The sequence below is a fragment of the Sorex araneus genome, chromosome 5 (genome assembly GCF_027595985.1).
Source record: "Sorex araneus isolate mSorAra2 chromosome 5, mSorAra2.pri, whole genome shotgun sequence".
Classification (NCBI taxonomy): Eukaryota; Metazoa; Chordata; class Mammalia; order Eulipotyphla; family Soricidae; genus Sorex; species Sorex araneus.
The window spans coordinates 34,924,434-34,944,899 of record NC_073306.1 but is presented as its reverse complement, the minus strand read 5'-3'; the positions used below and the strand labels follow the sequence as shown (position 1 = coordinate 34,944,899).

The 20,466-nt window shown below is 47.2% G+C and overlaps 1 protein-coding gene across 6 annotated transcripts in view; it reads right to left on the bottom strand.

The window, feature by feature from the left end:
* HIVEP3 (HIVEP zinc finger 3) overlaps positions 1-11,999 on the bottom strand; it is a 438,249-nt gene extending 426,250 nt beyond the window's left edge. For 4 of the 6 annotated variants that reach the window (XR_008630211.1, XM_055138552.1, XM_055138558.1 and 1 more), the window contains exon 1: positions 11,874-11,999. The gene's annotated coding sequence lies outside the window, so the exon portion shown is untranslated. The remainder of the gene's footprint in view (positions 1-11,873) is intronic. The other 2 variants (XM_055138554.1, XM_055138556.1) reach the window with 2 other exon arrangements.
* Between the last annotated feature and the right edge of the window lie 8,467 nt (positions 12,000-20,466).

Genomic DNA, 20,466 nt, shown 5'->3' with positions numbered 1-20,466 from the left:
TCTCATTTTGTTTTATTTTATTTTATTTATTTTCAGGTCTGGAGCGATAGCACAGTAGGTAGGGTGTTTGCCTTGCATGCAGCCGACCCAGGTTCGATTCTTCGACCCCTCTTGGAGAACCCAACAAGCTACCAAGAGTATCCTGCCCACACACACAGCAGAGCCTGGCAAGCTACCCGTGGTGTATTCAATATGCCAAAAACAGTAACAACAAGTCTCCCAATGGAGACGTTACTGGTGCCCACTTGAGCAAATCAATGAGCAATGAGAAGACAGTGCTACAGTGCTATTTTTAGGTCATACCCAGCAGTGCTCAAGGGCTATTCCTGGCTCTGTGCTCAGGAGTGACCCCTGGTGTACTCAGGGGCCCTGTGTGGTGTGCGGATGCAAAGCAGCGTTGGCAGGACAGCAAGGCAAGCACCCTCTGTTGGGTGTTTTTCAAATCTGCCAAATCAGTTCTAATTATTACTCATTCCTGGAGATATTTACAAGCTTTCCCTTATTATTATAAACATAATAAACATGGTTCTTCGGTAAAGAATGTGGTTTTTTATCAGTTGCTGTCAGCTGCCGCCTCTCTCAGACACAGGTCTGGTTCGCTGCCTTTGATTTGGAGGGGCGGAGCGCGGTATGGAGCACTAACCATACGGAACTTCCAGCCAGATTCTCTGAATCAAGGCGACATCAAACTGCCCTGGGAACCTGTGCAAAGGCTGCCACTGAGCACAGTTACCTTTTCGTTTTTCTCTTCACACCTGGGCAACTTTCCTGCTGTCCCTCAGGTGTGTGGAGATACAGTTTTACTCCCTATTCGCCTTTCCCTTGCCTGGTTGCTGCCTTGTCTGAAGAAAGTACCCTAGCAGATGCTCTGGTTGGGCGAGTCATGGAATTTGACTTCTAAACTCCTTGTTCCATAAGATCACCAAGGCCAAGTCCATATTGAGGACCAACAAATGTTCTTGGGGCAAAAACAACCTAAATCCTCTAGTAATTTGCACTTCTGTCTAGGTTTCCACTTAACCATAGATTTGGATCTAACAACTCTTCTTTTTTTTTTGGCCCCCTCTAATTTCAGTGCTTTTAAGAAACTTTAAAATTTTTTTATTTAAAAAATCTCTAAAAAAAATCTGTAAAAAAAGGGGGGGCTGGAACAATAGCCCAGCGGGTAAGGCGTTTGCCTTGCATGTGGCCGACCGCGGTTCGATTCCTCTGACCCTCGCAGAGAGCCCGGCAAGCTATCAAGAGTATCTCGTCCACATGGCAGAGCCTGGCAAGCTACCTGTGGCATATTCGATATGCCAAAAACAGTAACAATAAATCTCACAATAGAGACGTTACTGGTGCCCGCTCAAGCAAATCGATGAGCAACGGGATGACAGTGACAGTGACAGATTTTTTTAAATGTATGCAACATTTTCATATTTATCATTTGGTCCTAATAGTCTAGCCTACTATTATCAGAAACCAAGGCTATCACTTCTGTTTTTTATTGGCAATGAATACATTAGTTTTCCTCATAACTATAGTTTTTGCTTGAGGGAGGGGGGAAGAATGGCCAGGATACCATTTTAGTTGTTTCACAAGCCAAAGGCTCTCTTTCCCCACCCTGCTACCACAGAGACAGAACACTTCCTGAAACATGGTGGCTGGCATCTGTCAATCTTTTTAAATCCCCTTCTTTTGCTTCTTTGATCAAACTATCTTCTAATAGCTACATACCCCGATCGCACAAGTCCTGCAAATGATTTCTTACTCTTTTTTTTTATATCAGGGTACACTTTTCACCTCAAAGAACACAAGTTCTTGGGACCCTCTATCTTTTACTTGTACCTTCTATATGTCCCCATATTGCTTCTCTTCTCCTCCCACACGGCTTCTCTATGGTCTCATCTATCTGGGACAGTCTTTATAATGTAGTTTGAAGTACTTAGATTAAAATGCTATCCTGTGTGGGTTTGGAAAGGGAAGTCTCATCCATTGCTGGTGGGAATGCTGTCTGGTACAATTCCCATGGAAAACAGTACGGAGGGTTCTCAGTAAACTCAGAATTGAGCTCCCATATGACCCGGCAATTCCACTGCTGGGCATGCATCTCCAGGACAGGAAAACATTCATTCAAAAGAACATGTGCCCACTCTCTAATTAAAAATAAACTAATAAAAAAAAAACAAAAGAATATGTGCCCACCATTATTCATTGCCGCACTCAATACAACAACTAAGATTTGAAATCAACCCAGATGCCCAGTGACCGATAAGTGGATCATGAAGATGTGGTATATATACACAATGGAATACTACACAGCTGTAAGGACTGATAAAATCATGCAATTCAAAGTAAGATGGATGGAACTGGCAGATAAAATGTTAAATGAAGTAAGTCAGAAGAAGGATAAGCACAGGACGATATCACTTACAAGTGGTATTTAGAGTAACAGGATGAGGGAATGCAATGCTTTAAAGGGGGGAATGCCCAGATCACCCTTGGCCTCAGATCATAGGGAAAGAAACAGAGTAAAAAGTAAAGTAAGGAAAGAAAGAGAGTAAAGATGAGGGAGAGGAGAGAGAGATGAGAAACGGTGTGGGGAGGGAGGGAACGGCAGGGCTCAAGGGGACTCAGCTACATCAGTGGTAATAAGGAATAATAAAGCCAAATATACAAACAACACTAAAACAATGGGTCCCAAACTTTAAAATGGTGCTTGTCAAGAGGACAGGCTGGGGATGAGGATGGGGGTGGGGAGGTTGGGTAAGGTGGGGGGCGGGGGAGGGAACCTGGGAACACCGGTGGGGGAAAGTGACACCAGCAGCGGGATCCGTGCTGAAACATATTGTATGTCTAAAACCCAATGATGAATGACTTTGTAAATCATGGTGCCTTAATAAAATTTTTAAAAAACAAGAAAAAAATTAAATGCTGTCCTGATTTTTCTGAAACTAGAGTTTGCTTAATCTTCCCCCCTTTTCCCACTTGCCTTGTTTTCCAGGAAGAGAGGGGAAATGCAGTGAATGCAACAATGCTCATACTCAAAACTGGAATCATCTTGGTTTCTTTCTCCTGTATCCAGTACCACCTATACCATAAAACCCTGTTCGACCTACAAAACACAGCCAGCACTTGTCTATTTATAGCCGCTTCTGCCACTACTCTAATCCAAGCCATCACAGTATTATTTATTCAGAATTTCCATTTTTACTATTGGCGTAGAACACGAGAAGAGCTCGGGCGCACAGTTCCACACCTTTTATGTGGATGAGTCTCCTCACGCCCACCATGCCAGTTCCAGCGCCTTCCCACACAGCCACCACTGGGGCCTATTGGGGCCTCCTACTGAGCTGCGCTGCACACATCTCCACTGCCTTCCAGACTGCTCTCCATACAACACTTTTATTTGCCAATATGTAAGTCAGACCATACCACCTATGTTCAGAATCTTTCAAGGGCTTCCTACCTCATGTAATAAAATCGAAACTCTTTCTCACCGAGCTGTACATTTATGAGACCCTACCATCCCTTCACCTCCCCTGCTCTTCTCATTCATTGCACTGAAATCAGAATATCCTTGTTCTTCAAACAGATTCAGCACACTCCTACCTCAGGGCCTTGGCACTTGCTGAACACTTCCGTGGGAAATGTTCCCCTCTGTTCACAGACCGCCTTATCAAGAGGGGGCTTTCCTGGAACAACCTCTCTATCACCACATTCCTGCCTGTAGGTATCTCTCAGTCCTCATGCCCACTTTACATTCCTTCTTGGCATTTTATCACCACCTTTCTGAGGTTTTTGCTTTTCTGTTTGAAACTCTTTTTCAAAACCCCAGCAAAATATAAGCTCCCAGAGGACAGGAGCACCGTCTGGTCCTGTTCACGGATGCATCACAAGCTCCTAGGACAGTACCTGGCATGACAGGTAAGCACCGGACAGTGTCCCTGAGGGATGCTGGGACTACAGAGCGGCCGCCGCCGGAAGCACAGTGGGAGAGACTGCACAGCTCTTCCCACTCTCACCTCGTGCCACGTGGCCTCTCACCTCCTCCCGGGCAGCTGCCTTGCCTATACTCCTACCTCTCCCAGATTAACATCTGCGCGTTGGGTCTCTGGGTTCTTTCTTCCTGATGCTCCCGTAGCTCTCTGATTTGGTGTCCAAATCCCAAATATCTGATTGGTCCATTTCCAATCATGATTCCAGGGGCCTGATCGATAGTAGAGTGGGCAGGGTGCTTGCCTGGCACGCAGCTGACCTGGCATTCCAGGCATCCCATATGATCCCCTGGGACTACCAGGAGTAATTCCGGAGTGCAAAGTCAGGAGTAACCCCTGAGCACTGCCAGGTGTGGTTCAAAAGCAAAAATAAACAAAAGAATCCATCCAAAGTCTAAATTAGTCATCAGGAGATGTTAAAAAAGGGGGGGGAGGGGAATTGTAGATATGTCAGTTCACATGCCAAGGAGAGTAACATTCTCCAGACTCTACAAAATGGGGGGGAATGTTGAAGATCTTTAAATCAAATACAGAACAATCTTCACCTGAAACATCCCTGACACTGGCAGAAAGAATGTACGTAACTTCTAGAAGGGTCTCTAACTCCAATGCCTGCAGAGTCCTGGTAACTAAAAAAAGTGAGGCGGGAGAGAGTAGAGGTGGTCAGGATGACAAAGCAGGAGACTGTAACGTTCAGAGAAGGCAGCTGCTCTCACTAACCACTGCCAAGCAAGAATGTGGGCCTGGGCCTGCTGGATCTGCTGACGGTTCCAGAGAAGCCAAGATTTTTTGGAAAATTTCAGTGTTAACTATCCCACTTTTTAAGTGATGACAACTAATCCTGTTTTCTAAAAAGTAATACACTATGCAGACCAAACAAAACACATCTGCTGTCCAAATTTGGCTCAGGGATACCAGTGCGCAGCTCTCTGTTATACAGTCAGCTCAAAAATAGGCCAGAGGTAACTTATCACGCTCAAAAGCAGAGTGTCGCCGTGTGCTCAGAGTGAGGATTTCATTAACTGGAGCAACCAGGCCCTCAGCCCCCTTCCACAGCACCTGTCCCCAACGCCTCTGCCAATCCTAGTGTAAACTGCCATCTACCCACATGCAGGAGAGCCAAGACATGGCGGAAAGCAAAGCATTTGGGTTTAGGAACCAGACAAATCTGGGCTAAAACTCAAGGCTCCTTCCTTTGCATGACTTAACCTCCCTAAATCTCAGTTCCTCGGCTGCCAAATGAGAGTGCTGCTTTCTCAGCAGAAGTGTTCTAAGGTGGGGCTGGAGCAATAGCACAGCGGGTAGGGCATTTGCCTTGCACGAGGCCAACCCGACTTCAATTCCCAGCATCCCATATGGTCCCCTGAGTGCTGCCAGGACTAATTCCTGAGTGTAGAGCCAGGAGTAACCCCTGTGCATCGCCAGGTGTGACCCCCCCCCAAAAAAAAAAGAAAGAAAAAAAGTGTTCTAAGGAAAAAGAGTTAACAGACATCAAGTACTTGGCACATAACAAGCACACAGTAGATATGTTAGGATGTACTAGAGGCTGCCCAACCCATACAAAGGTCTGATACTTGGAAATTGACTATTGTGATACAGGATGCTCATAAAAAGCAAATGCCACTAAACCTCCATGCAGAATAAAGAAAGGGCAGAATGCATTTAACAAGTGAACTGCCAATAGGAAATGACTATTCAGAGGTCCTGGTTTTCATAGGCATGTCGACACCTATAAATCTAGCCCCAAATGTCTATATTGTAAAACCCAGCACCCAACACTAATTAAAATTTGTAAACATCAACTAATTGATCATACAATAATGAGCTCAACTTTTGCAGCATTTTAGCATTTTTGGTATGCATATTACAACACAACTTAGAGTCAAAGGAACTCATGCCAGTTCTCCAATGGCCTAAAACAAGCGGTCCTGTAGCTCCAGTAGACACAAGTGGGAAAGACAGGATCTGTTTTCAGGGTGTCCACCGCCATGCTGTCTCCACCTGGGAGGAACTGCCAGTGGATAGGCCAGGAGAGCCCTCCATGATCTGACAAATGCAGGGGAGCAAGGGAGCAACCCCTTGATAAGAAATGTCCCTCTCCCTCACCCATCCTCTCCGGGGAAGCCAGTCAGTGATAAACCATCAGGTTCAAATCAGAGAGCAAGCTCAGCAGCCCACGGTCCAGCGCACAAAAGGGGCTCAGGGCAAAGACATGCATGAAGGGAAAGGGGTCATCCTAAGAGGAAATGCACAAATGACCCCTCCAGGGTCATCATCTGAGAGGAGCTCTCCTGGAGACCGGAAACCCACTTCTTCCAGCACAGAACTGGCTTCTCCAGCCAGGAAGTTGCCAAAGAAGGAAACTTGCCTCTAATGACCAGTCCTTTCCCACAAGAAGACCTGAGCACCCCCTATGCCCACAGATGCCAGGGCCTAGGATCATCCATATTCGTTACCAATTTTTCTACAGTGAGACCCAAGTGCTGGGAAAATTACTTACTGTCCGGCCTCTGCTCGTAGGCAGACAGTTGGTAATTATTGAAGCTATTTTTCAAATTTTAAAAAAAGGAGGAGGAGGAGGAGGAGGAAATGTAAGACTGGCTAAGAGTTGACCCTTATTAAGCTGGGTATTAAGCAGAAAAAAAATTCATGTTCCTCTTGTCTTTATTTAAAAATATTTCACATTTTCAAAAACTAGAAAGGGACAAGAGCAATTCACTTGCCTTGCATGTGACTGACCCTGGTTCAATCCCTGGCACCACACAGAGTTCCCCGAGTCCCTGAGCACAGGACCAGAAAAAGAGCCTGAGCGCCATCAGGTATAGCCCAAGAAGTGAAAACAAATTAAGAACAATCAAAACATTCCATACTAAAATGGATTTAACGGGAGGTTGGGAAAGACAGAGACAAGCTGAAAATGAAATGAAGCTTCTTCCCCCTCCATTTTGGGTCCGGACACAGGAAAATCTGGGCTGAGCTCTAATTCTCAGACCAGCAGCCTCAGGAGTTCACGCCCTGCCCTTCAGAGCAAGGATCGTCTCTTCCAAGCACTACGCAGTGTCCTCAACAAAAGCAGCTTCCAAAATTCCCCTAGAACTTTTCGAAAGAGTTTTGGCAGAATGGAGCTCCCCTTCTTGGCCTGCTAAACCTTCTGCCTCCGCAAATCTCCCCTCCAGCCTCGTTCCCATCCGCAGGCTTCACTTTCCTGTTCCAAACTCGTATCTTGAGCAACTGCGCTATTGAAATAGCTCCTGGGTGGCAGACAAATGTCTGTGCTCCCGTGTCTAGTTTGTTCTCTTAACTGGGTGTTGGAAGGAAGAAAACAATAACCACTTTCAAGAACTCAGAGAACACTTAATATTTCCTTCTTCCTCTTCCTTTTAACCTCAATTTGTTCCCCTCGAGATTTTTTTTAAAAAAATCACCAAAAGTGGACTTTTCCCAGCCAAGTACCATGATGTGGAGAGCTAAACACAGCCATGCCAGGGGACATACCGCGGGATGTCCAGCAGTACCCTGGTCTCTCCCCATCAGAAGCCAGTCATACACCCCCAACTGGTGGCCAGAATGTCCCAGACATTGCCAAATGGGTGACAGAACCTAGCTGGAAACCACTGGTCCAAAAGATATTGAAAAACCAAGATAAACGTTTTCCAGGCAAAAGCTTATTTTTGTTTGGGCGGGGGGGGGGTCACACCATCAATGTACAAAGGTTATCTCTGACTGTGCTCAGGTAGTGGGGCGGGTCACTCCTGGTGATGCTTAGAGGACCATGAGGGGCTGGAGAATGAACCCTGTGGTCAGCCTATTGAGCTCTCTCCTTCCCGCCTGCAAGATTTGTCTTCATGTAATGCAAAGCACGTGTTTCAGCTTAAAATGTTATAAATGCAAATACCTAAGACATTTGCATCCTAAGCCAGAAACACATCAAGGAACAAGAAGATGATCATTAACACTTGAAACCATTGTTTTCTATCTTTGTGGTTTAACGTGTAAATCTTATTTGTTTCCCCCAAATAATCCCACAAGGCAGGGATCACCTCACCACAGGCCACTTGGATGAAACACACAAGATGGTCCCAAGAAAATTATTTAAATCCTTTAGGGACTCTCCAGGCTGTTCCCACTCTCTGGACTGGAGTTAACAGGTGTCCCTGGAGAAAAAGCACCCCCCACCTCCCCCCAAAAGACCTCCCAATGAAATGAGAAGGAAAAAAAGAAAACATTGCCAACCTGTGTTTCTAGCACCACTCTAAAATGACCACACACAAACTCCTACTCCAAGGACGCTAATAAAGGCCACAGTCCATCTCATAGAACCCCCAACTCCCAAGTCTGCCTTAGCACTTGGAACCAAAGAGATGTGCCCTCAGTTTCCCTCCCTCCCCCACCCTTCCCCCAGGAGGTGGGAATTACACCAGATTCCCAACCAGATTCCCAGGAAGCAAGGCTGAGACTGACTATGGCTCCTGAGCCCCTGAGAAGTTGCAACACCCCGGGGGAAATACTGCTATTTCTTCATGAGGTGGCCGGAATTTCCCATTATCTTCCAATGGCACACACCCTTCTTGGAAAGAGAGAAAATGTGCTTTGCCACTTGCAAAGGCCTACCATTAGGTCCAGTCTATGATCAAACCTTTGGGGATACACATAACAAACTGTCTCTCTCCCATCCCACCAGATCCCCCAAAGCCCTCTAGCTCTCCCCATTCCCTCTCCTCTCCAAGCAGTGCTGAGAAAGGAATTCCACCCTCAGGAACCCCTGCCTCCTCGCCACTCTGCAATTCCCTGGCATCACTCACCTTGATCAGAAACAACCTCACTCCTGGACTTTGGCCAATGACTCCAGATTGGTCTCGCTCCCCTCTAGCTCAGATTTGGACTCATGATGATCCTTCAAAATGCAGGTCAAAAGACCTCAGAATCCTTCTTTGGGTTCCCCTTCCCTGCCTCTGGACACATCTCTGGTATACAGAGCATGACGCATATCAAGGGTTTGGGCCAGGGAGTGTCTGAACAGGAGCGGGCGGAGCACTGAGGGGGACAGGAGCTGTCAGATGGGGTCTCCTCACTGAAGACAAAGTGGCTGAAGGAAGGGAAGGCCATGTGGGGTTCAAAGACCTGAATGCCTGCTTCCATCCTGGCTACCTGGGACTCCCAGAACCCGGGCTCTGTCACTCAGCTCTTGCCATCCATCACCTGACCCAAGTGTCCTTCACAGTGATATCCAGGTCCCCCATAAGTGTTTCTCAGGTAGTCCTGCACATGGTCGCCCCTCTTCTACAGAAAGACATATTTTCTGGTTGCCTTTGCTGTTTTAATTATGAAGGGGGAAAATGCTGGCGACAGCAGAAGAAGGTGATGCTGATCTGTTTCAGACAAAGTCACTCCACCATTACACATGCCAGTAGCCACTGGCAGCAAAGAAAGCATGTATACTGGTCCTTCTCCATCACGCACACACGCACACACACACACACACACACACACACATACACACACATGCACACGTGTGCAGGCACACACCACCGGATCTAAACCTGTGCCTTCTGGAAGAAGACTTCTAATGTTTACATGCACTGATTCATCTCTGCCACCCCAGGAGGTTAAGGGCAGTGAGTCTGCATCAGCTGCTCCTATTCCACCAATGAGGAAACAAAACACAGGACACAGACAGGGCCATAGGGCATCTCCTGCAAAATCATGGATTTTCTGGTGGCAGAGTCAAGACCCGAACAAGAACTCCTAACCCAGTGTTGACTGTCATGTCTTTTCTTCCCTCCACTGAGCAGGCAGTGCTGCGCAAGCAGCAAGAAGGAAATACTTGCTGGAAGAATAATCTACAGAGGCAAGAGAGCACAGTGGTTAATGACTCCGACTCTGAGCCCTGGCTGCCCAGGGCAGAGTCCGGCCAGCACTGACTTAACTGTGTGATTAGCACCAAACAACTGAGCCTCAATTTCATCATCTGAAGCATGGGCTAATAATAGTTCCTTCCTGACAGAGTTGTGAGAATTAGATAACTTAATATCCCCAAAGGACCCAAAGGGGTTTTTTGGTACATAGGCTAATGAAGTCACCATCAATAAAGCTCTAATCTAACCCCAGGTAGAATAAATTTAAGGTGGCAAATCGAAAATTAATCTTCTGAGATCTGAACCTTGTTCCAAAAAAGAAAACTCAGCACAGGTATTTAAAAAAAAAATCTTTATATGATATTGGTCCAAAAACTATTTAAGTGACATAGTGACAGAAATCACTACTCCAGAGAGGAATGACCTCATCATGACCTCATAGATCAAAAGCCTTGTAACACGCACTGCACAGAAGAATCGAAACCTTAACAGCCTCCAGCAGTAATTATCTAAGTAAATTGGGCTGCAAATCTGTTAGAGAATTGTTTCTGCCATGATAATATTTCTAGTAAATTGCTGCTTCTATACTAAAAGTACTGGTGTTCTAGAATAGGCATGCTAATAGAAAGATTATTATAGAAACACTATCAAAATGAATTAGATAGTATTAAAGATTCAACACTACAACAGCACCTGATTACAAGATATTTCAAGCCATATTGCCTAGTGGGCAGATAAAGTGCTAATGAAGCCACCTCTCAGAGGATGTCCCTAGGCAGGTCTGTAAACCACAGGTAGCAAGAGGTTGAGGAACTAAATGAGGACCCCAAGATGTCAACTCAGTTGGTCAAATCTGACAGAGAAAGCGGGCAGAGACGACATGAGTAGCCTGGGTTCCTGGTATAGGACTGAGCAATCTGAGGAAGCAGAGAAGTACCCAAACTTATCTGAACCTCAGGGTTTTTTTTCCCCCCTTAACTGTTTGGTTAGCCACACTTCTAATTTTCCTCCTTAGCTTAAGTGAAAAACTAAATCAGAAACCAAAACACAAAACCCTCCATTGACTGGTGGCCCTCAAAAAAAAAAAAAACCACCAAAACCAAGCCGATATGAGAGAGGGGGGAGGGAGGGAGGGAGGGGGAGGGAAAGGGAGGGAGGGAGGGCAGAGAAAACCTGACCATTAATACCAAACCCTCCTAAAGCATCCAGAAGACATTAATAGCTCTCCCAGCAAGCACCTTGGCCAAAAGCATCTCTCCCGCAAAAGCCTAACGCTCTCGGTGGTTCTGAAAGAGTTGCTAGACTAAAGGCACGAGCCCTGTGTTTCAGGATCTATTTTGCTTTCCCACCTTGTTAATTAACTAATCGGGAATGGCACAGCATCTCACAAATAGAAAAGTGTCGGGAAAATGCAAAGTAAATTCGCCTACCTGGTCTAAATGTCAGTGCTAAATTAGGATCTGAGGGTTAGAGCGGAGACTGAGCTGTCCCCAGATTGCAGCAATCCAGGGGCCAGGGCTTGCAGATGCAGACGGGGCCAGACCCGTGCCCTGCAGCAGGCTTGGGCCCCGCCGGAGGGCTCTGGGCAGGACTCGGGGCAGGGAAACCTGGCCCAGGGCCACCCCGGGGCGCTGGGAATGCTGATCCCAGGGCGCATCCTCGCCGCTCAGCCTCCACCTCCCCCGATCCCTGGCACGTCAACAAGCCCAAAGCACAAAGTGAAACTTTGCGGGCCCCCCGCGGTGGCACCGGGCGCGTCGCGGGCACAGGTGTGGGGCTGCGGCGGGCGGGGAGACCCTCGCTCGCAGCCCGGAGGTTGTGTAACCGCCCGGGTGGGCGGGGGTGGGGGGGCTGCAGGCCAGCCCTGTGCGGGATGCCGAGCGGCCCGCCCGGGGACCCCGGCTGCAGGCGCGGCGCCCAGCCGTGGGGGTGGGGGTCAGGGCAGCGCGGCCGTCCCGCCCCCCGGGACCGCCTCCGGGCCCGGCCCGACGATGCCCGGGAGGGGGCTGCGAGGGCTCGACAGCGCGGCCGGCCTTACCTGAGCGCCGGGCTCGGGATGCCGGGGCTGGAGGCGGCGGGCGGCAGCGCGGGCGATCACCCGGGCCACCGCATGGGAGCGACCGCGACGGCGGCGGCGGCGGCGGCGGCGCCCGGACTGACAGCCCCCGGCCCCGCCTCCCGGCCTGGGCCCCGCCCCCTCCGCCCACCGCCGGGGTCAAGCTAGGTCCACCGGCCGGGCGGGAGGGGGTGCTCGCTTCCGATTGGTCCGGGCCATGCCAACTCCGCCCACTTCCCCACCCCCTCGTTGGCTGGGAAGCGGCGCCTGCGCGTTGGCCGCCGCGGGGAGCGCGTTAGGCTGTGCGCTCGGGCTCTTGGTCACCTACCACCCGGGTGCCCGACAGTCTTCCTTCGCGAGGCTGGCTGGAACCCGCTCCCTGAGAGACCTGAGGACCGGGAAGACGGGCTCTACGGTGGATTGTCCCTATTCACCTGTAAGGAAGAAGAAACCCAAGCCCGAAGTGGGCCAGACACTAACCTCCAAACTCTGAGCTGCAGCAGAACGCGACATCCATCTGCAACGTACCTGGGGACCCTTTACTCTTTACTCACGCATGAGACTCATCCCCTGGCCAGCAGGTGTGATGTGTGTGCAGAGGACCCAGTAGCTGGGATGTGAGGTTGGCGCCTTAGGGTCATGCCAGCCAGAAAGGGATGCTACAGAAAGCCATGCTCCAGAGACTCACCCCTCCCCACCCCCTCTCTGTAGCTCCCACTTCTGTACTGGCTGCAGACCCACCGCCTGCAAATAAGATCAAGTATCTCTCAGTAAGGATCAGATGAGACCTAGCAATTCTATTCCAAGGTACATAGTCCAGGGAAGTGGAAACATGGCTAAAGGCAAGTTCACAGTATATTCATAATGCCCAGAAAGTGGAAACCTTTGGAAAGTCCATGGCTTGATGAATGAACACAATAAGATTGATCTCTGCAATGGAATATTATTGAGCCATAAAGAGGAGTGAAACACAGTGTATAGTTAAATAGGATCTTTCCATTCTATGTTGTTTCACTATCATTCTCATGAGAAAAAAATCAAGCCTGGTCATCACTGTATCACTGTCATCATTGTCATCCACTTGTTCATCAACTTACTCAAGAAGGCTCCAGTTACTTCTCCATTCGTCCCAGCCCTGAGATTTTAGCAGCTTCTCCTTACTCATCTGTCTCAACAGTTGGAGGCTTCTTTCAGGGTCAGGGGAATGAGACCTGTTGCTGTTACTGTTTTTGGCATATCGAATATGCCATGGGGAGCTTGCCAGGTGGGATACTCTTGGTAGCTTGTCAGTCTCTCCGAGAGGCATATATATTTATTTCCCTCTATGATGATGTGTCGTGCGGCTGCTTTGCAGTCATGCAGTCCAGGAATATGCTCACTCATGTGTGAGTAAAGGCTATGAGAATCTAAAGGCTAAAGCCTGGTCATAAAACAAAATAATGTTAGTTTAGAATGTCCGTTCATTAACTCCCACTAGGTTAAAGTGGCAGCACCAAATGCCTTTGTTGGAAAGTAAACAAAGATATCAAAATACAGACTCCATAGTACTTGAATCCACATATATGAAATGTCCAGAATAGGTAAATCCATAGAGATAGGCAATAAATGGGTGGTTGCCAGGAAAAAGGGAGTGTGGCTGCTGCTGGGCGTGGGGTTTCTTTGGAGCATGCTGATTGCACGAGCCTGTGACTAAATGTAAATACCACTGAATCATATCTTGAAGTTGTTCATTTTATGCTATATGACGTATACTCTATTTTTATAAAGACAAAACCACACAATTTATCACACACAGCTGACTTAACTCTGTGCCTCTTCCAGCTATCGTGCAGTTCTCCAGTCCTGAATGAAGACCCTTGCGAGGGTGGCCTGCAGGTTTTGCATTCACCTCCCCATCTCCCATTGACACATTAGTTCTGGAGCGATGGCACAGCGAGTAGGGCTTTTGCCTTGCACACAACCGACCCTGGTTCCATTCCTCCGTCCCTCTCGGAGAGCCTGGCAAGCTACCGAAAGTATCCTGCCCGCACGGCAGAGCCTGGCAAGCTACCTGTGGCATATTCAATATGCCAAAAACAGTAACAACAAGTCTTATAGGGGAGACATTACTGGTGCCTGCTTGAGCAAATCGATGAGCAACAGGATGACAGTGACAGTGACAGTGAATATAGAGAACCCCAGCCTGGGTTCAAATCTGTCTCTTTGAATCCTGTGTCTTTCTATGATCCTGATCGTTCCTGGTTCACCTGTTCCTCCACATCTTGCCATCTTTGACCTTCTTTTCTTGGCTTGCCTAGGTTAAATATCACTGTTTTTCATGATTCCTTCCTACCTTGTATTGCCCTTGCCCATGTTCGTGAGTTCAATTACTGTGCTTCAAATTCTGATGTCTGTCTGAGGTCCCACAGATTTTACAAAGTCACTGCTAAGTGAGTTTTCTTCTCTCCTCCTCTTCCTTCTGTGTGGTATCTCTCACTGACCTGTAGGACCTGGGCCCCATCCTTCATTCTCTACTTTTCCTGAAGTCAATTACCAATTCCCCCCTCCACCCCGTACGTGTTACCAAATCCTATAGTTAAGGTACCGCAGTCCTAGACCAGACTCTTATCAGCTTTTGCCTTTTAAATCCCTTTATCTTTTGTCCCTTTAAATCTAGCTTCCCACAGCTGTTGATATGACTTCCATTGCTCTAGCAGACATGGTTAATGTTTCTCTTTCTTTGACCACAATACCCCAATTTTGCTTTAGAAACTGCGACACCCAAACCCATAGGATAGTAGCTTGTTGAGATATGATCAGACACAACTTTTCTGGTGCGCCCTCCAGCTAGGGCAACAGAACATCCTTCTCTGGATTTTAGGCAGTGCCGCATCAAATGGAAGGTCCATGCCCCAGATTCCTCCCCTCAAGAAGATGCTCATCAATTCCAGTTTCATCTGCCCCTTGTTTTTTTTTTCTCAGAGGCTGGTTTCTAAGGCTTTTCTGTCCATTTTCTGAATGATCCCATGTATTTCCAATGCAGGCTTTCTGTTTTATTCGTGTTTTTGAAGTCGACTAGCACTGCCTAAAACTATCGGACCTACCTGAATCCGAGCTCTGCCTAACACACAAGCTCTGTCTCTCCCTAGTCTCTCAGCTCCTGCCTCCCTCTTTCCCCACTCGCTGCCTTGTCCTTTCTCTGATGCTTGGAATTACTTAGAGCTTCTTGAACGCCTGCTGTAGGATCTCCTGTTCTGGATTCATGTGTTCCCCCTGTGAAGAATACCCTCCTCTGTTTTGCCCTGGAAGGCTCCAAGAAGCCTTTGAGGAGGTTTTCAGAGACCGTTCTCTGTCTCCACCCTGCTTCCAACTGCTTGCCTGCCTCTGTGTTCTCCAAGAACCCTTTTATCATTTACTGACACTTTACCTTTCTATTTGTTTCCTCTCTGCTAAGCCTGGAGTTCTGTGATGGCTGTACCCCGTTTTTCTATGTCCTTAATGCCCAACAAGTGCCTGGCAGATGGCAGACTCAGAACCCTTCCTTTCTGCTTGTTTGTCTCTGCTTCCTGAGTGAGAGGAACTGGTCTCTCTGACAGACATCAGTCCTTTCCCCCAGGGAGATAGGAAGCAAAAATTCAGGGGACCTGTGAGATTATGCAACAGACTGAACTACACATGCAGGTTGACCGGGTTTGATCCTCCAAACACAACCAGAGATGACTTTGGGGCACTGAACTAGCCCCTGAGCATTGCCCCCAAACAAATGACATCAAAACACAAATAAGTGGAAATTCAGGCTTAAGCATGCATGGTTTCTCTCTCTCTCTTTCTATCTCTCTCTCTCTCTCTTTCTCCCTCCCATCCTCCCTCTTCCCTCCATTTTGTGGAAGGGGGCATATCCAGCAGTGCTCAGGGCTTACTATTGACTCTGCACTCAGGGATTATTCCTGGCAGGGGTTGAGGATGAAACTCAAGTCAGAGCTGCATGCGAAGCAAGCATCTTACTCACTTATACTATTTCTCCAGACCCTTAAGTAGTCTCCTCAGGCACCTTAAGGCATCTAAGGCACATAGGTTATCCAAAAACTATTCTAATTACCAAAAATTTTCAGAGACGTCTAAAATCTCAGTTTTATAAGTCTTCTAAAATAACACTAATTATTGAAAGGAAGGATATTCCACTCTCTACAGTCTACTCAATTTCTCCTGAAAGTCTTCATGACTTAATGAGCTGTGAAGTTAAGTAACCCAGACAACAGTACTTGCTACTGAGATACAATGGCAAGATGCATTTTTCGCATGTATTTTGAAATCACAGCTAAAGAATAAACTGAATATTGTAAGTAAAGCCACAGTTCCACCAGAATATCTCTCTAGAAAGAGGTCCTTCCTTATATGAGATCATGGAACAAGCCATAGGCAGTTACTGAGTGTCTAGTCCCAAAAAGCAATTGCAAGCTTCTACCACTGGACACTTACAGTCAACTTCCCCAGGATCCATTTCTATATTATCTCACCTTCAGGGTACAACATTTCTTTGGCAAACCACTTTATTCTCCATCCTAATCCATGTGGTATTGCTTAACCTGACCCCAATCTGCAGAGGTTGATCCTGATTGGCTTGAAGCAATCGTTCTATCTCGTCTCCCTGGCTACAGAAATTAGTTCAAAGGCAGACATGAAACCAAATCAAAACAATGAGATTTGAGAAGATACTTTCAAGGGCTCTAATAAAAAGATTTCTCTCCCAGATGTAGCTCCTATCAATGATGTAAGGGCTAAAATGAGTGTAGCCTCCTGTAACCAAAAAGATAAAAAATAGATTGCCAGGCTGAATCCTGAGGAAGGCAGAATGGGGGGAAATGGACAAAAATATAGTCTTGGTTACATTATTGAGCAGTGAAAAGCTAGATCAAGCCATACCTGAAGTTGATATCCCATACTTTTTAGTTACATGAACCAATTTATTATTTAAATTGTTTGAGTTTATTTTCTAACTATAACATAAATAGTCCTATAGGAACACTTTACAGTCTCTCTGGGTATCTAGTTTCTCAAAAATAAATATATCTAATATGAATGATCTATTAATTCTACCAACCTTTATATCCCAGGGGTTTCTGAAGGGCAAACACTCATAAAAATGTAAGTGCATTATCATTTACTAGTAAACACTAAGCCAGGTAAGATCATAATTTGATCCACAAGAAGAGAGCTGAGATTAGAAGTAAAAGCTGAAATCCTAAATCTTTTCCCAGCACCAAAAGTTATATTATCCATCCTTCCCCCGCTTTACTTCAGTCACTTGTTCCAACATTATCAGCCACAGTTGGGGAGAGGGTATGACTGGGACAGAAGCCTACAACTTGGCCCTGCTTTTGAAGACTTGGGGTTCTTGGCGGTGATGTCCCTGGCCTTAGACCTTTTATCCTGATTCTGCTCTCTTCTACCCAAACTCTTTGGCCTGATCTCTCCCCTCTGCCTTCACTCTCTCCCTATCTCTGACCTCTGAGTTATGTATTTAACTTACCGGCGTCCCCTCATGTCTGTCTTCTTAGCACTGACCACCTTCAATCAATTGGAAGTGATGATCTATTAGCCAGGCAATGCCAGAGCACAGATTCATTTATCTGCAGCAACATGGCCTAGAGGAAGGAAAGCAGCATGGTTATTTAGTGGAGGAGAGTCACTTAATAAAAGAGATTAAGCACCTTAGAAGCCTGAAGGGCTAAACACATTGTTTCATACCCTGTATTAGCAATTATATGTGAAAGGGTTCACATATGGAATATGTGGTCCATTTCAAAGAATGCGTTCGAAAAAAAGTCTCCTGGAATATACTTGCTGATGAGAACCTAGGTTACTGCAATGAAAAACTGTTGGGTTTAAATGTATTTTCAGTGTGGAAACTTACAGTTTATGAAGAGTGATAATTGATTGATTTCCAGTTTGATATTACACTTGCTCCTTTTCTAACCTTTCTGGGACATTTTCATGAACCCTTTATGAGCAAAGTGTGCAAAAAATTTAAAATGTTGCTATTGAATAAATAGCATAAATGAAGCAAAGCACTTGCACACTCAATTATAATCAACACCCTAATTTTAAAAGCATTGTGGAGTCCCTCACCAGGTATTGCACTGGGACATGGAGCCTGCCTGAAGGCACTGGGAACCTCGGGAAGGAGAGGCATGGGAAGAATCCAAATTTCTTTCCTGGAGAGAGAAATTCAGAGCATTCAGCTAGTTACTCTTTGTTCTAGCTTTGCAAGACCCATAGTAAAAGAGAGATCTCGAGCACAACGTTGATGGATTCATGTTGCATTTTATGACTAGATAACCTTTGCATATACAGATGGCTAAGATGGTCCTGTTTCTCAAAAGATGGACGAGGGAAGGGATCCTAGACCAGCGAGGATGCAGCAGGGACTGGCTCCAGGGAGCTCAAGGGAGGAGAATTCAGCGAAAAGACATTTGCAGAGGTGTGGGGAGATGTGAGGAGGCACCCAGATATCCGCAATAGCAGGAAACCGTTAGCACCCCTGAGGATGAGGAGAAGTGCAGGAGAGTGGGAACCAAGGAGAAAAAAACTGCCTGGCAGGAGCTGGAGGCTGAGAATCTGCGGGAGAAATGGCTGCAAAGCAGGGGTGATGGGGGAAAATCATCTTGACCTTTCTCCCTCCTGCACTCCAACGCAGTACCCTGCTCAGGCCAATCTCTGGCTGACCCGAGCAGAACTACCCCTCTCTCGGCCAGCAAGGGGAGTCCAGTGATGCGTTCTAGAGGTATGAGCCTCAGGAAGCAGAGAGCAGTGGAGAAGGGATACATCCATGGAAACCAAGAATTCCCTGGGACCCTGGGAATTAGCGCGTTACTTACAGTGTCTGCTTGCAAGCGTAGGGTCACAGGTTCAAATCCCCCAGGCCTCCATGTGCCAGCACAAGCTGGGCAGCTCTGCTGCCTGAGTCTGGCAGCTCTGCTGTCCATGATCCTCAGGGCCACAAGTAACTTCCTGCTGCACTCCAGCCAGGTGTGTGAGCAGCACCCAAAGGGGTGCACCCAGCAGCAAGCATCGACATGAAAAGATATGACACAGAATTAGATATTTTAAAATGGTTCCTGTCAAAGGAATTTCACAGAGAGAGAAAAGTCAGCAGCATTTGGAGAGAAGATAGTATGAGAGTTTGGGGGAGGGGGGAGTCTGGTCACGGTCAAAGGAAACTGGTGTAAAAGCCATTCGGCTATGGACCTTCCGGGAGGATCTGTTCTCTGCCTCCCCCAGCGTGGGGAGGCAAAGGGGTCCATGCAGACACTGCTCCAGAAAGGGGAAGAGGCAGGGTGGGTGACTCACTGCTCCAGGGGGTTCTAGGCCAGTGGATTGTTTGTGGTTCCCTTCATTCATTTGTGGTTCCTCAGCATATTTGATCACCTTCTTGTCTGGGGGACTGGAGTGATAGCACAGCGGGTAGGGCGTTTTCCTGGTATGTGGCCGACCAGGGTTCGATTCCTCTGTTCCTCTCAGAAAGTCCGGCAAGCTACTGAGAGTATCTCGCCCACACAGCAGAGGTTGGCAAGCTCCCACAGGCATATTCAATATACCAAAAACAGTAACAACAAGTTTCACAATGGAGATGTTACTGATGCCCACTCGAGCAAATCGATGAACAATGGGATGACAGTGCTACAGTGCTTCTTGTCTGGGGAGAACCAAAAAAAAAAAAAAAAGGGAACCCTCCTCTACAGAGAGCCTCCTCACAAGCCAGTCTGAGGAGATCAGAGGTGTGTGCTCGGGGCCATGCACCCATGCTGCCAGGCCCATGGCCGGGAAGGCCCCAGCCCTGAGCAGCTCCCCTGCTCCCCTGGGCTATGAGTCAGGAATGGGGACATGAGTCTGCAAGGGAGCTACCAAGATCCCTGGGCTGCAGGTAGCCGGGGTGCGGCCCTTGGCTGTGGTTGCTGCTACCTAGCGTCTTGTTCCAGCCTCCGTCCAATGCTAAAACTACCCGCTTTCCAGCCAATCAATTCCTTAATTGCAAGTTAGCCAGGACTTATTCCCTTTACCTGTAACCAGGAAGCCTGGTACAATGAATTCACTAAACTGCCTCCCCACAACACAGAAAACACAGTGCTTTCCAATTCAGTGCCACTGGAGCCTTGCAAAACTTAAGCCCTGTCCGCACCTTACTTCTGTCTTATGTCTGGGATTTTGTTTTAAACGTTGCAGATGTGAAAACAAAATGCATTTTCATGCATCACTTTATCGTAACTATGGTGATGGCAGAAAGAGAGCCTGCTCTCCCAATTCGAAGACCAGGCCAGGACACTTCTACCACCAATTTCTTCTCTATGCAGGCAGGAATGACCTGTGAGCCCTCTTTCTATACCTAAGACTGCTATTTGGAAAATGCAAAGGAAATAATTTCTATTAACAGCGTGCCTAGAAAAATAAGTGATTCCCTCTCACAAAGGGATTCTGTCTGATTCGGTGTCTATCACAAAGACAAACCAGTTATTTGTCTCTACTTCATTTATTTAATAATGCACAGCCTAGTACACAAGTCACAAATATTCACACCAGCCTCCTTTCCCCACCGGCA